The 25,743-nt window shown below is 36.0% G+C and overlaps 1 protein-coding gene across 6 annotated transcripts in view; it reads left to right on the top strand.

Moving 5' to 3' along the window:
- LOC134752798 (probable nuclear hormone receptor HR3) overlaps window positions 1-25,743 on the top strand; it is a 186,577-nt gene that overhangs the window by 96,057 nt on the left and 64,777 nt on the right. The window lies entirely within an intron of this gene.

Here is a 25,743-nt window from a genome sequence, read left to right as displayed (position 1 = left end):
ATGAACTGTTAAATAAGAAAAGATCCACACGTAACAACTACTAATTAAAATTTATCGAATTATTATGACTGTCACAACTACCCTTTCACATGAGTATCAAAAATCGTAGGCACGAACCTCGGTTGTGCTCTATAGAGCAGAAAAAAACTCAATAAAAATGATAAAAGATGACTTAATATTTAGTCATGATTTTACCAGGAAAATACGCATAATACATCTTTATTTTCAAATTATGATATAGTTTTAGAATTTAACAAATATTGGAGAAGAGACTCCTATTTCCCTTTACATATTTGTATTTGATATTGTCGGTACTCGGTACGTATCTATGCATTGAAGGATAAAATAAATTATAAATGAAATAATCTAAGGTTTAATAACAAACTTCCCCGAGACATCGACACATTAAATGTGTTAAAACGGGTCACTCACGTATTTAAATAATGCATGAGCATTAATATACTTTTTTAATACAACACATGTATATAACTAAAAATTCGGTCAGTATCCTTCTCATACCCAGACAAGAGGTTAAACTAGTCAATTTATTTCTTTATCCTTTACCGGTCAATTCGAACAACGTGACAATTACTAGATACGAGAACAATACGAGATCTAATACATACGTTATAGTTTAAATCTCAACTAGTTATCTTTTCCAGTTCGATTCGAGAAACATGGAGAAACCAATTGTCATTTCACGCTACAATTATTGTGACGTTTTGGGATATCCATTAGATATCCATTGGATGTCTAAGTAATATCTTAAGCAAATCTTAAAGATATCGTTCAAGAGGACATTCGAATTCGCGGAAATGTCAAATTTGACATGATTTTCTTAAATATCTCATTATCGTTTCTCGTTTCGTTATCTAGTTGATATCTATCATTGTTCAGAATTGGCCCGTTATTCCAGACATCAAAACTTGCAAAGAAATGTAATTTTAATTTGTTAAAATAAAGATTCAAATTAGAATGGAACGGGAGACCTTTTTATAGGCCTCTGGGCGGCTAGACAATTATTTATTTAAACCTTTCGGAAACAAACAGGCAAAAACAATACCTAGCTAGTAAATCAGATTACACATTCAAAAGAATATTACTGTAATTTTCTGCCGCCAGAGTGCATCACTAGCCCCTTTAGTAAACCATACAGTAACTTATACATACTGTACCTAACATTTGAAAAGTTTTCAGAGATAATAAAATATGACATTGATGCATCAAGGCGGTTTGTTTACAGAGGACATACCGGGAAACGCGAATCCGAAATTTCGCTATCTGCCTCTTTATCGCTCGAATATGCAAGTGACAGAGATGTTAGATAACGAAATTTCGATTTTCTTGATTCGCGATAGACCCTCAGATTGTGGTACTGGCACCTACGCAGAGTTTCGCGTAATATTCCCTATTAAATAACTGTATAGGTACGACCGGCGCCATTTGTTTGCTGAACCATCGAAAATGTACGAATTCGCAAAACGCCATGTGTATAATGTGATAAAACAGTATATCTAACTTTTCCTGCAACTAGATAAGGAGAACATACAATAGTTCATTCATGATAACAAAAAGGGTACCAAATATTATTGAATATCGTTGTTGTAGTTAAATGAAAACGTTTCAGTCCGTCTCAGCTCAGCTGACTGCACAAACTTGAACAGAACAAAGTCAGGGAGTGTCGTTAAAACGGCATACTTTCATAGAATTTGACATTAGTGATGATATTGTCACATTTTGTCATTGCAAATTCCGACTATAATAAAAAAAAACTTGTAAGACTCCGACATATTGAAACGGGTCATTCAAGGTACAGTCGGACAAGAAATTGTAGAAAATTATTGAGGGCGCCACTTCCTACGTAACTGTCACATATTTGACCTAAAATGCTTAAACATGGCAACAATTCAGTATGGAATTTTTTTAGTTCCATTTTATTTGATTTCTACAATTTTATATCGCACTATACATCACGCCATTTTTGACTTATAAAACGTAAGAGACCCGTTTATATATAGATATATATATATATTAATATTAACGTCGTGATCTACATGTTATAAGTTTTAATAGTAAAATAGTTAAATTTACTCCCGCGGACGCTCCGGCTGTGGACAGAACTCCCTTCCGAGGTTTTCCCGAGGGGCTACAGTATGGGGTTCTTCAAAAAAGGAGTGTACAGGTTTTTAAAGGGTCGGCAACGCGCATGTAATATCTCTGGTGTTGCAGGCGTCCATAGACTACGGTGACTGCTTACCATCAGGCGGGCCGTATGTTTGTTTGCCACCGAGGTGGTATTTAAAAAAGGTTATAATATATGTCTTTAGTTTGTGTAAGATTGTCCCAAATATTTTTTTATATATTTATTTCAGACGTTCTCACGTCAATAGTTTCTTTAATAAAACTGAAAATCAACCCAGTGTAATAGTGCATGCAATTATGCTGTTTATTTCCTAAATTTTATGTATTAAATTAGCGTAACATTCACTTGGACTTGTCACTGGCTTATTGTAGCTATCACTCCCAACACATGCTTTTAAAACACGTATTGTCCGTGGAAAACTAAGGGGCATTGCTCTCTCTCTAACTCACACAAAACACGAAAGAAAGAAGAAGACAGCGCTGTTGTTTAGCATAATGGTTGACCTAGTTTGACACGTGGCCAGTTTGAAAAGCATTGAAAAGCTTGGAGTTTAGGGGGAAAACAAAAGGGATTTCTTAAGTACGAATGGTTTTTAGAGGGTTACAGTTTGAAAGGGCTTAGAAAATAAAGTACATTATCACTATAAATGTACTAAATTCTGTTCATTTGTACAAAATAATTCAGAAAGTGATTCTCATTTAACTCCTAAGTTTTTTTCCTGTACTGTGTCTGATTCAGGTTAGTCACCAGCCTCAAATAATAAATGAATTGGGTTGTCCGAAATTAAGAAATTCCCGTGAAATATATTATTATCTTCATTAGTAATATATAAATTTTGGAAATATGCATATGTTAAACCACATTTAAAAACGGGTCTATCGCGAATTTATTAAATGTGATTTAATATGAAAGTTCAAGTATTTAAAACGCGAAAGTTTTAAATGTAATATGCATATATACACACAAATCGAAAGAGATCACTTTTTTTTTTTTTTTTTTTTATTATAAACTGATCGGCGATTGGCCCTAGTCACACCTGATGGAAAGACTTATATAAGACCGCCTGTTATTACCTACCTACCATTATGAGATTATTTATGTAATTGCTTTCTAGATTGTAAAAATACCACCTTATATTACAAATTATGAAATAAGTTGTAAAATAATTCATTAATATATGTTTTTGCCAAAATGCAAACATTAAAAACGTAGGTTCTGGTTCTGCCGTTGAATACCGTCACGTTCTTTCGTGACAATTCACAACGGTATGTCGTTAACGAACGTTGTTTTAACGGTTAAGAGGCTTTTAACCCTTTCCCAACCTAAGAACCCTTTTAGGAATAAATTCACCTTTGTAAATCGTATCATCTTGAACAATAGGGAATATTACTGCGCACTGCGTAGGGGGCGCCACTACCACAATCTGAGGATCTATCGTGAAACAAGAAAATTGAAATTTCGTTATCTAACATCTCTGTCACTTGCATATTCGAGCGATAAAGAGGCAGATAGCGACATTTCGGATTCGCGTTTCCCGGTAGGTCCCCTGTAAACAAACCGCCTTGATGCATCAATGTCATATTTTATTATCTCTGAAAACTTGTCAAAAACCTGTTGAAGGTAGTATAGTGTTAAAGGCTCGTGCTGCACTCTGGTGGCAGAACATTGCAGTAATATCCCCTATTGATTACCAATAGCTCAAACCTCAAACTTTTTGTTATGTGCAACAAAGTAGGTATGCGTAGGGACGTGAAAAACCAAAAAATATAATACCAAACTTTAAATAAATAATTAAATTTAGTTAAGGTTTTTGGAAATAATTTATTTCTCTATAAATAGTGAGATTTTGTTAGAATTAATTTAAGAGTGAAAAACTTAAATAAATGCTTTAAAAAAAATGATTTAGAAAATAATATTGGCTTACAACGGTTTCTCACTTAACCATGATCTAATTTATTGTAAAACGATAATATCAAAGATATTTGCAGAAAATCTAAGTCAAGTTAACTAATATTCATGATCATATCAATCTTCCGCTTTGATGCACAACTAATAATTAGCCTTCCCGTTATATTATGTAGTAGAAATTAAATCATCAATTTTTAAGCAAGCACGAGATTTACGTGAAGTAAAATTGCAGAATTTTTATTAACCAAATGAAACGACTTATAGAAATGTGTATTACATATTGCATTTTTATACTCGTAAAGATTGTCTGGCTCTGGAAGAGATCGCTTTTTAGCGATAAGGCCGCCTGTTGTTACTTGAGATTGAGATGAGATTTACGTGAAGTAAAATTGCAGAATTTTTATTAACCAAATGAAACGACCAAATACTTATAGAAATGTGTATTACATATTGCATTTTTATACTCGTAAAGATTGTCTGGCTCTGGAAGAGATCGCTTTTTAGCGATAAGGCCGCCTGTTGTTACTTGTTACCTATTAATATCGTTCATATCATTTATTGAATGTCAACCATGGTATAACAAGGTGTTTACATGATGGAGTACAACCCTGCTAGGGCGGGACAAATCTCAAAATATAACTTAACCTAGAGAATAAATTATAATTTACGATTCTTAACCCATTAGCGCCCACGTCGACTTTTGGGAACCCCTAATTTCTCTGATCGTGTTAGGTAGAGCAACAGTAGAAATCACGCAAAATAGGCGCCAGTCGTCGAGTTGCGGAAAATCGCCCGAACTACAATACAATACAATACAACAGTAGAAATTTCGTTGCCTGGCCGGGCGGTTTCCAGAAAAAAGTGTACCATTTACTTCTTCTCCAAAAACTAACAACTCTTGGGCTATTTCGACTTAAAATCACGAAAACTATAGATTAAAACAAAGAAAAAAGTGTTCCCAATATTTAATAAAAAAAATTGGGTATAAATTTGGTAAATAAAGTAGGTATACCTATGTGAAAATGCGTCGCGTGATTCTGAGTAGAAATAAATGTATAAAAAAACCGTAAATTTATGGTTTTTCGAAAAAAAAGTAAATATTACATTTTTTTCTGAAAATGATCAGTTTCCTAACTGACACAGGAGGTGTAATGTTTTGTTTCAAAACATAACCTTGCTGAGGTCAGATTCGAATGCGACCTCAGAGGTTTCTAGGGCACCGATTGGGGCCGCCTAAATTGACCTCACCGACCTTGCACTTGGGTTTTGGGTCAACTTTGGCGCATGCGTGGTGACTTACTTTGAATAATCTGATTTGAATTATGGAGACATTGCAAATAGAGATAATTTGATGGTAGGATCTTAACAAATTAATACTGATTTCGTGTTTTAGACTCCCTAGCAAAGAAAAATCGATCAGAAAAAAGTTTTCTCCCATACAAAAATCAGGGATACACCAGTTTTGTAATTTTCTGCTGCGTTACCGTACAAAATGTATCTTTTATCTGATCAAGTTTTTAATTTTAATGTGTTAATTAAATAAATATCTAATAATGCCCGTGTAAACAAAAAAGTTAAAAAATATCAACATTGTTTTTGAAAAATCGCTTTTTTTTGCTAGGGAGTCTAAAACACGAAATCAGTGTTCTAAAAGTTGATTCACTCACAAAAGGCAGGTTTAAGGACCCCTTGAGCTCGAACACCGGAATATTACACTTCACTGCTTTGTATAAAAATCCGGTCAAGTTCGAGTTGGACTTTTTATTATTTTTTTGTGTCTTTTTGTTACATATTGAACTGCAAATCTCCCATAAACTAATGACATTGATATATATTAAGATTAAACTGTAAAGATTACATAAACTCAATCTGTATTACAGATTCTGTAATACGTTACCTAATCATAACCGTTTTCAGAATTTTTGTTATTTCTACTTAGAATCACGAGCTCTTTTGATTCTAATTGGATAAAAAAGTGTCCCAAAGACTTCATAAATTTTTCGTTCCTTCCTTTCCGTTACCGTCATACCTACAGTCTATGAAAAATGGTAACGGAATGTAAAAAAACTCGGGACACCTTTTCTCGTGATTCTGAGCAGAAATAACAAAGAATCATAAGTTCGAAAAATAAATAGTGTATTACTTTAAGGGTTTTTTTTATAAAAACTACATTTACTTTTTTCGAAGATCCATCAACTTTTGGGTTATTTAAGCGAGGTTTAGACTAGCAAGAACTTGCATGCAATTTACGTTACATTGCGTCTGATCAAACCTTTGAATGCAGTTTACCTTAGTAGTCGGCAATGTAACGTCAAAAATAGATATAACTCCGTAATAGATGGATACAGTCTAAGGAAAAAACGTGCCTCGAAAATCAAGAAAATTTGATTCTCATTCAGAGGGCGCTACTAGCTTTGGCTTACTGTCGTATAGATGGCGTTGACGGTTTCGTTTGCTATTTAACAATTTTAACGCATATCAGTGAAAGAACATGGGTCAAAATCATAAAAATAATAATGCAAATAAAAAAAATCATTTATCCATATTTAAATACATTTTATCGTATTTTTATAAATCTTCATTTTTAGTTTTAAAGTGTGTCGACAGATGGCACTGAATTTACTGGGGTTACAAAATTTACTATGACAGTACCGCTCTAGTATAAGTTACTCTATGGTAACGTAAATTGCATGCAAGTTCTTGCTAGTCTAAATCTCGCTTTTGACTCAGAATCATGAGTACTATTGAATGAGACAAAGAAAAAAAGTGTCCCCAGTTTTTCATACAAATTTTGGGTGTGAGTTTTGTAACATACAAAATGTATGTGAAAATGCGTTACAAAACTGACATTTTTTTGGTGACTTTTTTTTAAATTGATAGTCCTCGTGATTCTGAGTAGAAAGAACCCAAAAGTTGATGGATATTCGCAGAAAAGTAAATGGTACACTTAAGTGAAAATGCCCTTAAGTAAAAGGGCCCATATTATAGCAAGTATGATATTTCGTACTTATTGGTACGAGCCGGGATGTGAACTCGCTACCTTCAGTTTCGAAACCGCTCGTTTACCATCAACTGCCATATTACTTTTCTGGAGGAATTTTCACTCCACGTATATAATTTATTTGACCATAAATAATGCCATTTTCCACTTCGTAGTAGGGGTGAAAAACTAATTTATTTTTAAGTCATAATTTCAGTTTGTTTTACACACGATTATAGTCTTTATTCCCTTAAGCTTAAGATCTAAAATGTAAACGTTTAGGTGGAGATGTGTCACTTTAAAACTGGTTTTCTGTAAAACATTGATTTATCAGTATTTTTACTTTAAAGAAAATGTGCCGTTTCGTTAAAGGTTTAAAATTTGGGGATATTATTTTTGGCGTACAAAGATTTTTTACGTTTTTAGCACTAAAACAGCTACTAAAATATATCTAACCTAAAGGGGCCCACTGACTATCAGTCCGCTGGACGATATCGGCCTGTCAGTTAGAACAAAAATTTGACAGTTCCGAACAACTGACAGGCCGATATCATCCGGCGGACTGACCGTCTGTCTGTCCCTATGTATGCTTAGATCTTTAAAACTACGCCACAGATTTTGATGCAGTATTTTTATAGATAGAGTGATTCAAGACGAAGGCTTATATGTATAATTTGTAAAGGTTTTGTGTAATAGTTGAACTATCGTAATATAATAGAAAAAAAAAAACTCGAAAAGTGTGAGAAAAACGTACGCCTCATTTTTTCAATACATGATTAATCATGTATTCTAATGCCAGTTAACAGCCTACTCTTAACAATTGGCAAATTAAAAACGCGGAAAACGCCAAAATACCTACTTTAAAAAAGTTACAATATGACAATTAAGTGGTAAAACCGCTCCGTTACGCTCACGTCAACGTAACGGACACGTAATGCGAAACGTAACGCGCGATAACTGCTAGTGGGAGAGGTTATGACTTTATCTAACAGTACTTGAGCTATTCGCTACGCTCCGGTTTCTGTTCCGCACTCGCCGTTGCTAATGGGGCCTAGAAAGGATACATTTTACTATGAGTAAAAGTTATGCTTCTTTTTTATGGAAATCGTAAAAAAAGTCATTTATTTTTGCAAAAACGGATAACGGACAGACGGACAGACAGACGGACAGCGGAGTCTTAGTGATAGGGTCCCGTTTTTACCCTTTGAGTACGGAATCCTAAAAAGATAATCAAAACGAATACATAAACATACATAACTACATAAGAGTTACTCCGTTTGTAAACGTACGAGTAATTAAATCATAAAAAATATTTTTTACTTAAATATAAAAACAACATTAAGCGGAGGAACAATTACCCCATTTATACTAACGCTTATTCTGTCGTGAAATTGTGCAAATTATAAATAATTGATAGATAGATACAAATAGATATAATCAAATATAATAGTACTTAATATGAAATAAAACTATGAAAACGGATTATATCGCGTATATTGAATTTATAATACATGTCACCCATTGACCACGAACGCTGTAAAGGGTTCGAAACGTCGGGATGTATTATAAATTCAATATACGCGATATAATCCGTTTTCATAGTTTTATTTCATGAGTAACTATCGCGGTAACCGAAGACAGTACTTCATATACCTAATGACACTTATACCTATATTAAGGACTATAAAATTATTATATATATACATAGAAAAACAATCCCCTTATATAATTAAAAATCAACTCTTTTTAAACATTTAAGTTAAACCGCCATCTAGAGTCAAATAGCGGAACTACTCCCCAAATTTCCAACGCACGGTAAAGAGCACTTTACAAATCGCAACAACCGATGTGAATGACCATTTAGTTCCGCCGCTCGACAATAGGTGGCGCCAGTGTTTTTGCCATAGGCCATTGCTCCTATAGAGGATTTTTTTTAATCGTAAAATTGCATAAGGTAATCGTACGTTGACTGCGGTGTTTTTTCCTCATTTGTTGCTAAGTAAACTGTTGATTAATAAATACCGACAGGGTATTGCGCAATAATGCTATAGGCTTATTGATGGCCATTGCTTTGTTTCATCAAACTATGACAGTACCGCTCTAGTATAAGTTACTTTATGACTCTACTAACTCAAAATTTGCATCAGATTACTTTGCCTCACATGTGAATAAAATGCAACTTTCTTACCAGTTTACGAACAATCAAGAGAGCCTTTGCCTTTACCCGTTGGTGTGGTGAAAATAATAGTATTGTGCATTTTGACGTTCCATATTTTACTTCCGGCGTAAAATTTTCATTTCCGTACCATAGGATATATTTTCTCAACCACTATGACTAGAATCAACATGTAATTACCTACATATAAATTCAAAGAAATGTTACAATCACAGTTCAATGGAATCTCACTGTTGCCCTAAAAACACCGTAATGGCGTGACGAATATGTCACCTACATATTTGTGGAGCAAATTTGACGTCATAGCAAACTCTTTGCTGATTTTTAGGGTTCCGTACCCAAAGGGTAAAAACGGGACGGTCCGTCTGTGTGTCTGTCTGTCCGTCTGTCACCAGGCTGTATCTCATGAACCGTGATAGCTAGACCGTTGAAATTTTCACCGATTATGTATTTCTGTTGCCGCTATAATAGTAAATACTAAAAACAGAATAAAATAAATATTTAAGTGGGGCTCCCATACAAAAAACGTGATTTTTCTGCCGTTTTTTTGCGTAATGGTACCTTTGGTGCGCGAGTCCGACTCGCACTTGGCCAAGTTTTTAGCATTAGAATATACTACACGATCTTGACGTCTTTTTATTGAAAAACTTTAAAAAAAATAGCAACTATTACGAAACAAAAAAAGAAAGTAAATGCTGTGACTTATTTTTCAAGTGTTTTTCAATAAAGAGACACGTAAAGATTAGCAATTTTAATAACAAAACTTCCGTGAGACACAGACATATTAAATATATTAATAACGGGTCACTCACGTGTTTTAAGTCGAAAACGCTTGACATGTTTCACTCCGTACCGAGGAGCGTCATCAGGAGCTTGCGTCGGCCGTTATTAATATATTTAATATATTTAAAGAGACACGTCAAGATCGTGGACCTTTACTAATGCTAAAAAAACGATGTAACGATTGTATGGAAATTTGAACTCAACGGAACATTGTAATAAATGTAAAACCATTTATCTTCATCCTGTATCAATTAATTTCTCTATTGAATACAATAGTTTTATAAGTCGCTTGCCCATAGGTGTCGACTATCGATATAATGTAATGATTATTTTCATTCACAAAAACTATAAACCATTACTCATATTGATTTTCAATTAAAGATTAGTTCGCCGAGGCAAGACATCATGGACAAACATACATACTTACGTACTACAAACTTATATACTTTGCAATAGTAGTAAGTATACTTTGAATAGAAACCAAAGATATTTAAGATACCTATAAAAAAGAATTAAAACCCCCTACGCCGAAAAAATCAATTTTATACCAAAAATGCCTTACATTATGTTGGAAAAGAGCTGATACTCTTCAAACGGCTAGATCGATTTTTCTCAAACATAGCTAAGAACCAGCGCAAGGAAACGCGTTTTACGTAAAAAAAATTGAAGTCGATCTATCCGTTGGACAGCTACAATGCCTCAGACAGACAGACAGACAGATATTGGCGTCAAACATATAACACCCCTCTTTTTGCGACGTGTTAAAAAGAGAGAGGTAAAATTGGACTACCTGTCATATAGGATAACCACTAACAATGTCATATATCTTGTTCGTCACCTACTATATTCGGATATATAGTCGTTGGTTTACAAGCTGGCCCTTACGGCTAACTCTTTGTCTATTGTAAGTAAAACTGCACGTGCTACTACCTGCAAATTAAATTTTAAAAAAAGGTTCGGATAATTGTAATTGGCACCTGAGCGCGGGCTAGTCCATTGCTCAAAGAACCAGTGTAAGTGCGCTCTCCGATAACGCGCCTTTGCTACGCATATCGATGACACATTTTAGACTGGTTCTGTAGCGTTCGGCTCGCAGGCACTCAGTAACCGTACAGGGACCACACACAGCCTCGCAAAATATTTATTAGTTCATTTTGAATCTTATTGCAATTTCCATTCAATAACCGGTTAAAGTGACCGAACCTTTTTTATGCAGGTAGTAGCACGTGCGGTTTTACTTACAATAGACAATGAGTTAGCCGACTATACACTATACGTTTTATATACGCAAAGAAAGGAACAGCTATACCTAGTTCAGAAAGAAAGATCAATAACACTATATCATTCTAACAAGTATCAATGTCCCTGTAAGTAGAACTTACACGTGTAAATTGTGTCTTTTAGTTCAAACCGTCGTATTTACCGTCGCATATACAGCTCATCCCATCTAGGCGCAGAATCACCGTACAGATCATCTATGCGTCATACTCGATTCATAACAACCCGATAAGTTCGTTCATTCAACCTAGTTTGGCAATGTTTGAACTTTAGTTCCGCTTTCCGACAACAGAGGTCGCTATTAAACTCGTCACTTGCAAAACTTCTTTTTTAGAGGTATTTTTGTATGTGAAAATATCAAATATATTCATAAAAATATGTTGAATTAAATAGAAAGGGAATTTTCTAGTTATTTGTGGTAATAAAAAGCGTAAATACTTGTTAACGCTTAGTTTCGCTATTGCACAATAGATGGCGCTTTAACCAAACTCTATAGACTCAGGACGGTGTCATTCGAGTACATTGATCCTTCCGTAGGTTGTTGTACCGCTCAAGTGTTTTGGACAAAAAATAAGAGGAAGAGGAAAGTGTCGTTTGATACATTTGGCGTGATTCGATTTGGGGAATCAATTTGGTTTTTATTAATATATAATGAGATAATCTGACATTTTAATGTTTTATGCGTTATTCAACAATTGTGAGGCAATTGTCATGATTTGTGTATGCTGTATGGGATTATTCGTTTTTCGAAAGAATGTCTAAGTTAAATCATTTTACGGTTTAGAGTCACTTGTTTTAGTCACTCGCGCGACATGTTTCGGAGAGCCTAGACCTAGGCTAAAAAAATAAAAAAGGGTAAAATGATTTAATGTTAGTATGTCTCACAACAGTTTAAATTCGAATGTCTAAGTTCTTTTCAGTTTTATTCTTTTTGATTTAGAACTTAGTTGACAATTTCAACATATCCATTCATTTTTGAGCTAAACATCCAAATCTCATGATTTAATGTTTAAACATCCAAAATTATTCGTACCAGGTTTTTATAAGATAATTTTATTAGGTGCAGTAAGCTGCAAAATTGCATGGACATACTACGAATGAGTTCATACATAAAGTGGCCATGTCATCTTGCGGCTGGGTGTACATTATTCTTGGTAAAGCCTGACCAGGGATATATGATCACGCGCCATGTTGCGGAATTTCACTGGAACTAATTTTTTCATACTCTACTGAACTGTCGCCCTATATATGAGAATAACAGCGCCCTTTTGGCAATGACCATACTGGTCAGGCTTTACGTTTTTTAACAGAGCAGTATATTTTCAGGGCGTTAGCTATTACCATATTTCTGAATATATGCGTGTTACAATAAAATATGTCTAGTACGGTCAAATAATTTAATTTTCACCTCAGCAGCTCGAACAAGCCTACTTTCGTCACTCCCTGGAGTGAGGAAGGTGCGACTTTCCTCACTCCAGGGAGTGAAACAATGTAGCTTTTTAATTTAGTGAAGGCCATGAACTTCATACTTTTATTACATTTTTTTTACGGTACGGTACGGTACGGTACGGACCGGTCCGGTCCGGTCCGGTCCGGTCCGGTCCGGTCCGGTCTCGTATCGTATCTTATCGTATCGTACATATTATAATACTTTTTTTTCTGTTTATTCTGTGTAATTCGAAATACATTTTAACCTTTAATATGTTCTCACTACTGAGGTGAAAAATTATGTGTGCAACACGAGAGCAAAGTTATTTTACATCTCGTGTTTTTGAGTCCCTCGCTACGCTCAAGATTCTACCTTAGAATCACTCGCTTCGCTTGTGATTCAATTATAGAATCTTTCGCTTTCTCGGGACTCAAAATAAACACTCGCAAGAAAAACCAACTTTCCTCTCTTGTTGCACAAATAACTATTCCGACACTATCGTACCTTGTCACAGTGACAATCAATATGAAAGTCGCTAGACCTCATACTATTGTCAATGTGACAAAGTACAAAATGGTTAAGAATAAATTAAATTATTTGTACATTCGCCGTCAGATATATCGGAGCGGCCGAGGTGCTCAAAAATATCTGCACACGCACTCTAGCGCCTTGACAATGGAGGCGTGTTCAGATATTTGTGAGCACCTTGGCCGCTCCGATATATCTGATGGCGACTGTGCACACGCGTGCCGGTACACTGACCTCACTGATAATTTTCGGCGATAACTTATCAAGGTAAATAAAGGCCCTTTGTCATAAACAATAAATTATTGTTGTATGTCGAGCATGGAAAGAATTATTTAAAATCGTGAAATAAACAAAACTTAGTTTGAAAGTTGAATTGTGTACGATTTATACGATGACATTTTCAAGTAGTCACTGGACTGGTACTTAAAATAGTTAAAATCTTGATACCTCTAGCCGCCCAGAGTCCTATAGAAAGGTCTCCCATTCCATTCTATGTTAAATCTTTATATTGAAAAATCAAAATAGCATTTGTCTTGGTAAATTTTGACGACTGGGCGGTTAAGGGTTATGGCAGTCTTCGGCTTTATATTTATTTAAACTTTATTGCTTTTAACATAAAAATAATGTACAAGTGGCGGACTTATTGCCTAATTGTATTGTATTGTATTGTATTGTATTGTATTGTATTGTATTGTATTGTATTGTATTGTATTGTATTGTATTGTATTGTATTGTATTGTATTGTATTGTATTCTCTATCAGTCAACCAGTCCACACCAGTCCAGTACTAGTATTTTTGTTAATTAATAAAGGTCTTAAATATTCAATATTCATGGTAATTTATTTAGTGTTTAATAGGTAATAAGTAACTTAAAATGTGCCTATTTAAGTATTTAAAAAATTTAAAATTATATTGAAATTTTAAAATTAATATGTTGATTTAATGTAAACTATCACTACTATTATGATGTATGATTTAAATAAAGTTGCGATATTGTTTTCATATATAAAATTTAGCAAAGAGAGCAAAGTAGACACATTTTAATGTAGGGACCTACTTCAGGAATTAACTTTTTTATTCCGTAAATTATGTAATATTTAAGTGGGTAAAAGGTTGGGTTGGAAGTACCTATATATGCGGCTGATATTAACACAAAAATTTATTAACAGAAATTATGCATAATAATGTCAAAGATAGATATAACTCCGTAATAGATGGATACAGTCTAAGGAAAAAACGTGCCTCGAAAATCACGAAAATTTTATTCTCGATCAGATGGCGCCACTAGTTTTGGCCTACACTCGTATAGAGGGCGTTGACTGTTTCGTTTGTTATTTATAATTTTAACGCATACCAGTGAAAGAACATGGGTCAAAATCATATAAAAATAATTAATGCAAATAAAAAAATCATTTATCCATATTTAAATACATTTTACCGTATTTTTATAAATATTTATTTTTAGTTTTAAAGTGTGTCGACAGATGGCAGTGAATTTACTGGGGTTACAAAATTTACTATGACAGTACCGCTCTAGTATAAGTTACTCTATAATAATGTTAATAAACATTAAAGGTGTAAAGCAGTTAAATCTTGTAAAATTGACGGTATATAGGTATAATTATTTTTCCTCAACAGCTATATAATTATGAATGCTTGCAAATATTTCACAATGGACGAAACACAGGTCACTGACCTACTTGTGACGGAACTGCTGAGTCATACAAATTATTGCTAATACACATATTATATTGGATGATCGATCGATGTCACCGATGTATGAAAATAAAATCCGAGTGCGAGTCGGACTCGCCAACCGAGGGTTCCGTACTTTTTAGTATTTCTTGTTATAGCGACAACAGAAATACATCATCTGTGAAAATTTCAACTGTCTAGCTATCAAGGTTTATGAGATACAACCAGCGATGTCAGCATGGTTGCATTTTTATCATCCTGTCACTATGCCTGTCACTTTCGCACTTACATACTTGTAAGAACGTGACAGGCATGGTGACAGGCGATAAAAATGCTACCGTGCTAAGCCCGCTGGTGAACAGACGGACAGTGGAGTCTTAGTAATAGGGTCCCGTTTTTACCCTTTGGGTACGGAACCCTAATAAAGGAAATATAGATGGAATTATGTTACACATTCTAATTTAGGTCCCGTTAAATCATCCAAGTAATCCAGTGCTATTTTCCACAAATTCAATCAAAATTATACTCTGGCACACCCACTTTGTCAGTCATCATTGGAACTTATATCAAAATACTTAAATAAAATAATTTTTAAAATTATGATTTAATTTCGAATGTCGGAGCAAATTTTGGAATAAAGTAGCACAATTTTCGGTATCTGGTTAGCTATATTGCCAGGCAGATATTTTTTCCCAATTCTCATAGGCACGGTAAGCGGGGTGCATGGCCGGCCGTCGACCCCCGAAACGATATCCACTGCGAAACTCAGATTCAGATTCAGAATCTTGTGACTATCGAAAAATGTTTAAAATGAAAAATCTATGAGGGAACACTGAAAGAACTACATAATAGGGAATATTGCGCGAAAATTTGCGTAGGTGGCGCCACTACCATAATCTGAGGGTCTATCGCGAAACAAGGAAATAGAAGTTTCGTTATCTAACATCCCTGACAGTCTTGCATATTCGAGCGATGAAGGGGCAGATGAAATTAGCTTTATCAATAAATATATGATTATGAATATAGCGAAATTTCGGATTCGCGTTTCCCGGTAGGTTCTCTGTAAACAAACCGCCTTGATGCATCAATGTCATATTTTATTATCTCTGAAAATTTGTCAAAAACGTGTTAAAGGTACAGTATGTGTAAGTTACTCTATGGTTTACTAAAAAGGCTAGTGCTGCGCTCTGGTGTCAGAACATTGCAGTTATATCCACTATAAGGCGACATGGCGACTCCTTTAGTAATAAAAAAAAGTAAAAATAATTTTTGCTGAATATCCTAAAGCCAATTTTGTAGTAGCACATATTTCGCAAGTCCTAATTTTTGTGTAAGTACTAACAATAGTTATTTGTTTTTCATGAGGGCAAAGTTGTTGTTTAACCTATCGTGCTAATATTTATACCCGAGCACGCGAAAGATGCCAAAACGACCACGAGCGTAGCGAGTGGTTCGAAAAATGGAATCTTGAGCGTTGCGATGGTTGCAAGGCACGATGATTAAACAAATTTTGCCATCTAGTAAAACATACATTTTTTCACCACACAAGGAAAATACTAACTGTAAAATATCAAACAAAATCAAAGCAAATCGATTCAAAATGAATGTTATTAAATATTTATCATTCAAAATCATCATTTTAAGGGGCCCACTGACTATCAGTCCGCCGGACGATATCGGCCTGTCAGTTAGAACAAAAATTTGACAGTTCCGAACAACTGACAGGTCAACATCGGCAACATCGTCCGGCGGACTGATAGTCAGTGGGCCCCTTAAAAGTCAATTTTACGAGAAACAAAAGAAAACAACTCAAAATTTGCATTTGATTACTTTACCTCACATGTGAATAAAATGCAACTTTTTTATCAGTTTTTGAACAATCAAGAGAGCCTTTACCAGCTTGTGTGGTGAAAAAATATTTTTCTCGTGACCTTAAATTAGGTACAATAATGGCGGATAAGAAAAACACAGCATAAACGTGTGCTTTTTTGTGAACTTACTTATTTACATTTTTCCAAATCTCTCTGTGACTATACGTATTTAAGAGGTAGGCAAATAAACGATTAAATTTCTATTGGTTTTTAAGTATGAGGATGAGGGCTAAAAGCAATTTATAAGATACTAGCGACCCGCCCCGGCTTCGCACGGGTTATACAAAACCTTAACATACCATTAACCAAAACCTTCCTCAGGAATCACTCTATTGATAGATGAAAACCGGATGAAAATCCTTTCAGTAGTTTTCGAGTTAATCAAAGATATGGACAAATATTTACCACAAATATGAATAAGGAGTAAAAATGCTTGAAACCCCCCAAACTTCTATGCATTTTGACATTTTGAAAGACCTCCATCTACACTAGCACCCTTAGCGGCGAAATTAAACGCGGTAGCTCTCATTGCCTAGGTAAGTATTGTGGCAAAGAACTCTGGTCACCCAAACATTGCAAAGGTCAACGCCCATGTCAATGACCGCCGAAAAATTTCATCCGTCACTCGTAGCAATTGTTTTTTACAAATTACTCAGCTCTTATTTATGTTATCTATATGATATTTATATGGAATGAAAGCGTTTTTTTCTCGCTTTATTTTAGTGTTTGTTTTAGCTAAATCGGTTCAGTAGTTTTTGAGTTATGTGGCACTTTCCGGTATTATGTGTATTTTGAGTTATGTCATATATTTCTGAAAAATATAAGTCACTTTTTTATTTAAGTATATTTATGACTATTCTAATGCAAAATTTTGTGCGTATATCGCTTAAATTTACGTTAAAAAGGTATATTTCATATTTTTTTCCCGCTAAAAAGACATTTAAAACACATCGATACGCAAATAAAATTACAGCACATCAGAACATCCGAAAGTGTCTGAAAAATGATAGATCTAGTCGAAAACCGCGTAAAAACAATGCTTCCTTACCACACAGTGCGTTCAACCCGCGGACGTTCAACGACCCAAGATTTTCGGCAGTTCATCGACCTCCGGCCATATTAATAGCACGAACGAGACGGCGATAGCGCGCCTACGGCTGAAGTGAGACGGCGATGATTCGCAGACTTTTTTTAGATAAGATTATAATGTCTCGAATTTTCCAATTGTGACGAAATTTTCGTCATTTGCAAGTTTTGTTGAGGTAGCGAGAATTATTGGCGGTTAGATAAAACGGATGTTTATGATAATTTAGCTCCAAATTATACCTATCGCTAAAATATAACTGTAAATCATGACTTGCGATGTACCTAACTGCAATCTTAAAATTATAATTACGTCTTCGTAGTTTGAAAATCCCAAGTCGATCCCAAAAGTTACCGACCAAGAACCCCCTTTTTTAAGTCGGTTAATAGAGTAAATAAGGCCTTGAGGTCACATGGCAGTTTTCGTTGATAGTAAATTCACGAAAACAACTGCAATCGTCAGATTAGTGCCTATGCCAAATCATGTGGTTTACCCTCATGATGAAACCAGAAAAGTCCTACATAGTTAAGATGAAAACACCAAAAACTTTTACACACGTACAAACTCAAATGTTCACATGCAAATATTGACAATAATTTAAACATAACATATTTTGTTAGGTATCCTTAAAGAGAAAGAACACACGGAAACAGGAAAACTTATAGTTGGTTAAGCAAATCTTGTCAGTAGAAAAGGCGGCAAATTTAAAAAATGTACTCGCGAAGGATTATCGTCCCATAGAAAAATTAAATTTCGCCTTTCGCCCCTTTTTCTACTGACAAGATTTGCTTGACCAACTATAAAACCTAAGCTCTTGCCTTTGCGAAAAAAAAAGCAAAATTAAAAAGTTTAACATTAAAAAACCTGGATACCCCGCCGAGGAAGCGCGGAAGTGATTACAACCTATGACAACATAAGTTCAACGAATGACCGACAGAGGCCAGCTTACACTGGCAACATTTATTTTGGCACATTCAACTCTTCGCAGATCAATGACCTGTATCATTTCGATTATATTAGATTAAAATATTGATTGTTATGAAAGTTGATGATTTTTAAATACAATTGTTCATTTTAGGTTTTTTTTTGGGTATTTTTGGGGTCATTTGAGGTTTTTGGCTTTTGGTTGAAAGCGTGCGATCTTTTTTTAACAAGCGTTGATGTATTTGTCTGAAGTATTTTTTCGGTTATAATAATACGTGATGTATTATTTTTACGCTGTTTCAAAGAGGAGGGTAATGTTATTTTATGTTTCTTTAGGAAACAAGTCTAGCATACCTATCTCTATAGTGTTATATTGCAATTAAAAGCTACTAATAAAAAAATCTATCAAAATCAGTCACATAGGGTTGGAACGATTAACAATTTTAATAACAAAACTTCCGTGAGACACAGACATTAATAACGGGTCACTCAAGTATTTTGTCGAAAACGCTCGACATGTGTCGCGTTTTCGACTTAAAATACGTGAGTGACCCGTTATTAATATGTTTAATAGGGTTGAGACGACTTATAAATTAAAACCCTTCAGTTCAATTAAGTTTTGTATCTCTATTTTGACAAATCTAAATTGCATTTAGCTTAGCAACTTTTCAGTGGGCTGTGAAGGAAACGACAAACGACCGGCAAGTAAACTTTCAGGCCCTATCATTAAGTCCATTGCGTATCGTATCGCCAGATAGCCACGTGGGGTGCGAACGACCCAGCGTACTACGAACTTGAAGGCTGTTCGCTGTACGACGACCCCACGGTATCGATTCAGTATAACATAACATTTGACGTATAGAGTTTACGTAAATCAATTGAATCCGTAGTATTTCTTATTCATTTATACGAGATTTTGCTTCCCATGAGACGAGAGTATGTGGTATTTCAAAAGAGGTGTACAGTGTGTCGCCATTAGATATATCGGAGCGGCCGAGGGACTCAAAAATATCTGAACAAGCACCTAGCGCCATGACACTAGAGGCGCTCCGATTGATGGCGACTGTACACTACAGGTTTCTGATGGTCGGCAACGTGATATACATATGTATGACTTGACCTGTTTAGTACGAGTTTATATATTTTCTACTAAACGTAAGTACTATCTCGAACGATCGATGTCGGAAATGTCATTGATATCGTCACAGTTTAAAAATGTTTCGTTGTAAATGTAATGCCCGTGGCGTGTTACTACAACGCTATATCCAAACCAGGCGGCCAATTCCTCCGTTATAAGGATGTGCGAAAAAAAGGACACATGAGGCGCTGTAATATTGACCCCTTTGAGTGGGAAGCGCAAGCGGCGAAGCGTCCAGAGTGGAGACGGTTGGTGCAATCGCAGGTTGATGATTTCGAAGGGCGTAGGAGGGTAGACCTAGACAGTAAGCGAGATGCACTAAAGGCCCGACCACCTACGGCCTTGACCTATCACTACGCTGACGGAGTCCTGACATGCCCTCGGTGTGGACGAGCACTTCAGACGAAAATTGGATACTGCAGTCACATGAGGGCGCACGAGCGGGCGGACCAGCTCATGCAGTTCCCGCTCTTAGACATAATTTGCAGTCGCTATGGCCGAAATCGGTCAGGACTTCTGACTCAGGAGAGAGATGATGAGATGATATCCAACATTTAATTTCTTTGTTTTAGTAAAAAAGTAATATATGTATTTTTTTATGAAATTTTATTATGTTGTTTAGTTTTTTATTAAACGTATACTCAACTATACCCCGAAGTTAACGGCATTCAATAAAAACACATTATTATTATTATGTATAATTAACAAAATACCTTAAAACATCTCACGCAATCATTTCTAAATCCTGCTTTTGATAAATCTATAATATTTTTCACTTAAAGCTTGGGTACTTTGACAGCCGTTTTCATACAATTTATAATACCTTAAAACGCTAAACAAGTTATTTTCAACTAGTTAAACGTAACCACCCAAAAAGCGTTCTCCAATCCATTAATTTTGGCCCGGCAACTCCCACCATTTCATCGTTCATAAGGGTGAACCCTGGGTTCAAACGCCGGTACACTAACCTAAGGGTAGGTCCAAAAGTACAGTAACCGTCGGGTCAGTCAACGTAGCGGGCGACGACCGGCGAAATTGTGTCAAAGTTCGGAAAAACGCCGGAAAATCGTGCGTTCATAGAGTTACAGATTTGGAGGTTTTTGTACAGCTTTCGCAGGTGTATGTTTTTTTGGTACAGTAGGTAGTATACAGTAAGTACATGTTGTAAGCATACATTGTAAAACGTATTCTATTACATATAAATATCAATGGGAAATATTGTAAATAAGGCTGAAGCTAGCTTATTTAAATGATAGATGATAAATAGATAGATCAAAAGATAAAACGATTTGTATGTACCTATGTATGTAAACACTTTAATGTACATAAGACAGATTATACATACAATAAAAACAAAATATATACCTACAATGTACAAAGGCGAACTTATCCCTATAAGGGATCTCATCTAGTCAACCTTTAGCAATTAAGAGCTTAAGTTTTTGTTTTATCTGAAATAAGAATCATAATAACAGATACTGAAGTAATAAATACAAAGTTTAAGGATATGAAATAAATCGTTGATCAGGTTCATTCCCTAGCTGTGGTCAATAAGCGTATGGCCCGCCTGTCGGTAAGAGGTTACCGAAGCCTATAGTTAGTATACTTCGAACTCTAGGGTTGTAACATGCGCGTTGCTGACCCATTCAAAACTTCTCTCACTAATTAGGAAAAATACAAACCTAAATCTGTCCAAATCAACGAACATTATCGTTTGAGGCCTTCCAAGGTGATACACCTTACATTCAGTACCCAAAATACCATTTTGCATCACAAAAGACCCCCAACCATGTTTAAAACGTCCTAACCGTCAAACGACACCAAAGAATTTCGGCCCTTTCAGAAATAAAAGACTGTCGCGTCATCGTCTGCGTAACGAATCATCGCACACACTTTAAGAGGAAAGGGGAAGATCGCTTCTCCATACAAACGTAGTCCTCATTTTCCTCTCTCCTGCCGCCTGCTCTTTTCGGCCTCTGCTTCTGCCTTCGGTTCTTTTGTTTAGTTAGAACAAAAACTTGAGAGTTCCGAACTACTGACAGGCCGGTATCGTCCGGCAGACTGACAGTCAGTGGGCCCCTTTAGAGTTAAACCAAGCTAAGTTGGCAGCGATCATAGAAGTTCGACGTTTAAAATAACACTTGCACAGTCTAGTTTATCAAAATCGCCGCCAACTTAGCTTGGTCTAACTCTAACATCGTGAATAATAAAACTATAATAAAAACGGAATATATCGCGTATATTGAATTTATAATACATTTATAATATATAGGGGGATGTATGATAAATTTAATATACGCGATATAATCCGCTTTCATAGTTTTATTTCATGAGTGACTATCGCGGTAACCGAAGACAATATTTTTCGATTAGGGTTTTCTGCCAAATAATATTATGCGAAAAGAAATTCTGCAAAGTAATATTATGCGAAAAGCAGTATACTAAAAGTATTTCTGCCAAACGATATTTCTACCAAATAACATTATGCAATACAAAAATATGTCAAAAAACTTTGTGCAACACAATAGGGAACCCAATAATGTTAACATCCAGAGAGGAAAATGGGGCTACGTTTGTTTGGAAAGGCGGTTTAGGATCGGTCGTCCACTTTCGTCTTTACTGACATTTCGTAAACTTATTAGCAAAGTCATAAGATCTACTCAACATGTTATTCTGATCTTTAAGACGTCTAAAGACCAGTATAGCTTGGTCCCTAAATGTAAGGAGCTTTAAGGGAGATAGAGCTCAAGTTAAGTTTAAAGATGATTGTGTTGAAGGCAGGTGAAGGATTGCTCGTTACCACGCGTAGGTGTGGAGACTTGGCGCGTATGGTATGCTAATTTGGGGTTCTGTTGGTATGAAAAACTCCTCTTGTGAGTGTAAAGTAGCTAAATGGATGAAATGTGGATAATTATCTGTACACAACTTTGTTGTTGAACACATTTTTACGTACTTTTTTTCCTCTTGTCTTAGTTTTCCTTCCATCATTATATACCGTCAAATAAGAGACTTTTCGAGTTTCTTAAACGATAATTTCGTTTTGTTTGGAATTTAAAAATATAAGTACATATACAGATTTTAAGAGGGTCTATAACATGTTTATATGATTAAAACATCATCTGAGAGAAAAAAGCTTTTTCTGTGTTTTGGGTCCTCAAAATTTTATCTTATACAAATAGGGAATATTATGCGAAATTCTACGTAGGGGGCGCCACTACCACAATCTGAGGGTCTATCGCAAGACAAGAAAATCTAAATTTCGTTATCTAACATTTCTGTCTCTTGCATATTCGAGCGATAAAGAGTCACATAGTGAAATTTCGGATTCGCGTTTCCCGAAAAAACCGTTTTGATGCATCAATGTCATGTTTTATTGTCTCTAAAAACTTGTCAAAAAAGTATGTATAAGTTACTCTATGGTTTACTAAAAAGGCTAGTGCTGCACTCTGTTGGCAGAACATTGCAGTAATATCCCCTATTGTCAAGTATTTATTCGAAATAAATCTAACTATTCTTCTAATACTCTAGCTATTCTTAATCAACATTCAACATGTATAGGTATATTCGATACATAATATCGAATTGCGAACCTAATAAGCCAGAACCCGACTCGCACTTGCCATTTCCATCCACATGATGTCACTCTTTTTTCCATACGCTGTCTCATACATTGTCGATTATTACATTTATTACTGGTAATTGGTCGTAAAAAACCGTCAAAGTGTACGGTTAAATCCGTAATGATGTATCATTGTATCAATTATCAAAGATGCATTGATTTTATAAGAGGTGTAAAGTGTAAGACAAACTCGTGCTTTGAACTTGACAGCTACTTAAGAGGCCCACTGACTATCAGTCCGTCGGACGATATCGGCGTGTCAGGTTATAGGTTATAGGTTTTCGCGGGCTTGGTTTCCGCAACTCGACGTCATATAATGCGCCTATTTTGCGTGATGGGTTGACGGCACTACTCCTGCCAACCCAACTCCTCCAGGAAGCCTAGCAGACCCTTGATGTTGCCGACGACTTCTGGGAGAGACCCCGGCGAGCCGAGGTATTGTGCCCGGTATTCTGCTACCCCTGGACATTCGAGGATGACGTGGGCGGCTGTCTCTTCTGCCTCCATGCATGCCTTGCAAAGGGGGCTATCTGTAACACGCATGGTTAGTAAGTGCTTGTTTAGTGGGGCGTGGCCAGTTATAGCTCCAGTTAATAGCCGGAGCTGTGGCCTCTTCAGCAGTCGCAGCCTCCGTGACAGACCTGGGTTGATCGTCGGGAGGGCTTCCTTCGCCTGTCTGCAAGAGGCCTTAAGAGGCCCACTGACTATCAGTCCGCCGGACGATATCGGCCTCTCAGTTAGAATAAAAAATTGACAGTTCCGAATCGACTGACAGGCCGATATCGTCCGGCGGACGATAGTCAGTGGGCCCCTTTACTTAAGACGAAAGTGGAGGACCCGCGCGAAATCGTCTTTCATACAAACGTAGTCCTCATTTTCCTCTCTGGATATTAACATTATTGAAAATATTATAACAAAACAAGCATACAGCCCGCCTGATGTTAAGCCTGATGTGATGTTGATGTTTCCTCTTAATTAATGTTGATAGAGTCACACCAAGCAAATAGTTCGCGGTACAGTCATCTACAATAATATGTTACTCTTCGAAGGCCGCAAAAATATCTGACACGATCTTATTTGTAGAGCCATAAGAGCGCGAACATATGTGCCATTTTCAACCAAAAGGGTACTTATTGTCGCTTGTCAGTAAGGCGCTATTTCCATATAGCTTCAATTAGAAATAAACCTTATCAACAAGCGAAAATGTGGTACCTTTTGGTTGAAAACGTCACATATTATTGCAGGTCTGTATAAACCAACTCAGGGCACGATGCTTTCATAGAGTTTACACATCTTATACATTGAGTAATCTTTGGTAATGATATATCAATCTATCAATGCGGTTACATTAGTGTTATTATACGTGTCCTATACACAGCGTCAATAATTTATTTGGCTGAGATAAATTGATGTTTCATCCAATGATTGCAAAAAATATGGTAAGAGGCTTCAGGAGCCTATGGACTACACTCTTATGTTAGTTAACAATGTTTAGGGGTTTGGAATGTTGTCAACTGAAATACAGTATGTTTCAGTGTGAGTCGGACTCGCGCACGAAGGGTTCCGTACGATTACGCAAAAAAGGCAAAAAATCACGTCTACGTCTGTTGTATGGAAGTAACACAACGCTTCCGCTTTTGAATCATTCCTCAACAATCTCATTCCCCTGGATATACCTCATCATTCATCATTCGCTTGCCCTTGTCCCATTCACTTGGTGTCGGCGCAGCATGTCTTTTTCTTCCATACCTCTCTGTCGCCCGTCATCTCATCATTCACTTGCGTTCGTTTCATATCATCTCCCACAAAGTCCATCCACCTTTTCCTCGGTTTTCCTCTCCTAGTACCTCCCTCCACATTCATTCTTAATGAGTCATGTGACATGACTTTCATCCCTCCGCTTCACATGCCCGTACCACTTTGCGTTGTATGTTTGCGAATTATACCCAGGGGAATGAGTGTTTTCAGGAATGACTCTTTTATCAAATTAAAGACTAAAATAAGAAAAATCGCAATCGCATCATAATCGCACGCTTTTTTCCAAGTCAGAGCAAAAACGCAACCACGTGGGCACTGGGCGGGTCAATGGCTGGCCCAGTGCGCACGCGGGTCGCTGAACGCGCACACATGCGAACACGCACGTATTCGTACGCGCGCGTTTGTGTGCGTAGCGTAGTTTAAACGCT

This window comes from Cydia strobilella, chromosome 25 (assembly GCF_947568885.1).
Source record: "Cydia strobilella chromosome 25, ilCydStro3.1, whole genome shotgun sequence".
NCBI lineage: Eukaryota > Metazoa > Arthropoda > Insecta > Lepidoptera > Tortricidae > Cydia > Cydia strobilella.
Note: the sequence above shows the minus strand (reverse complement) of the source record. Positions and strands in the feature narration are given on the sequence as shown.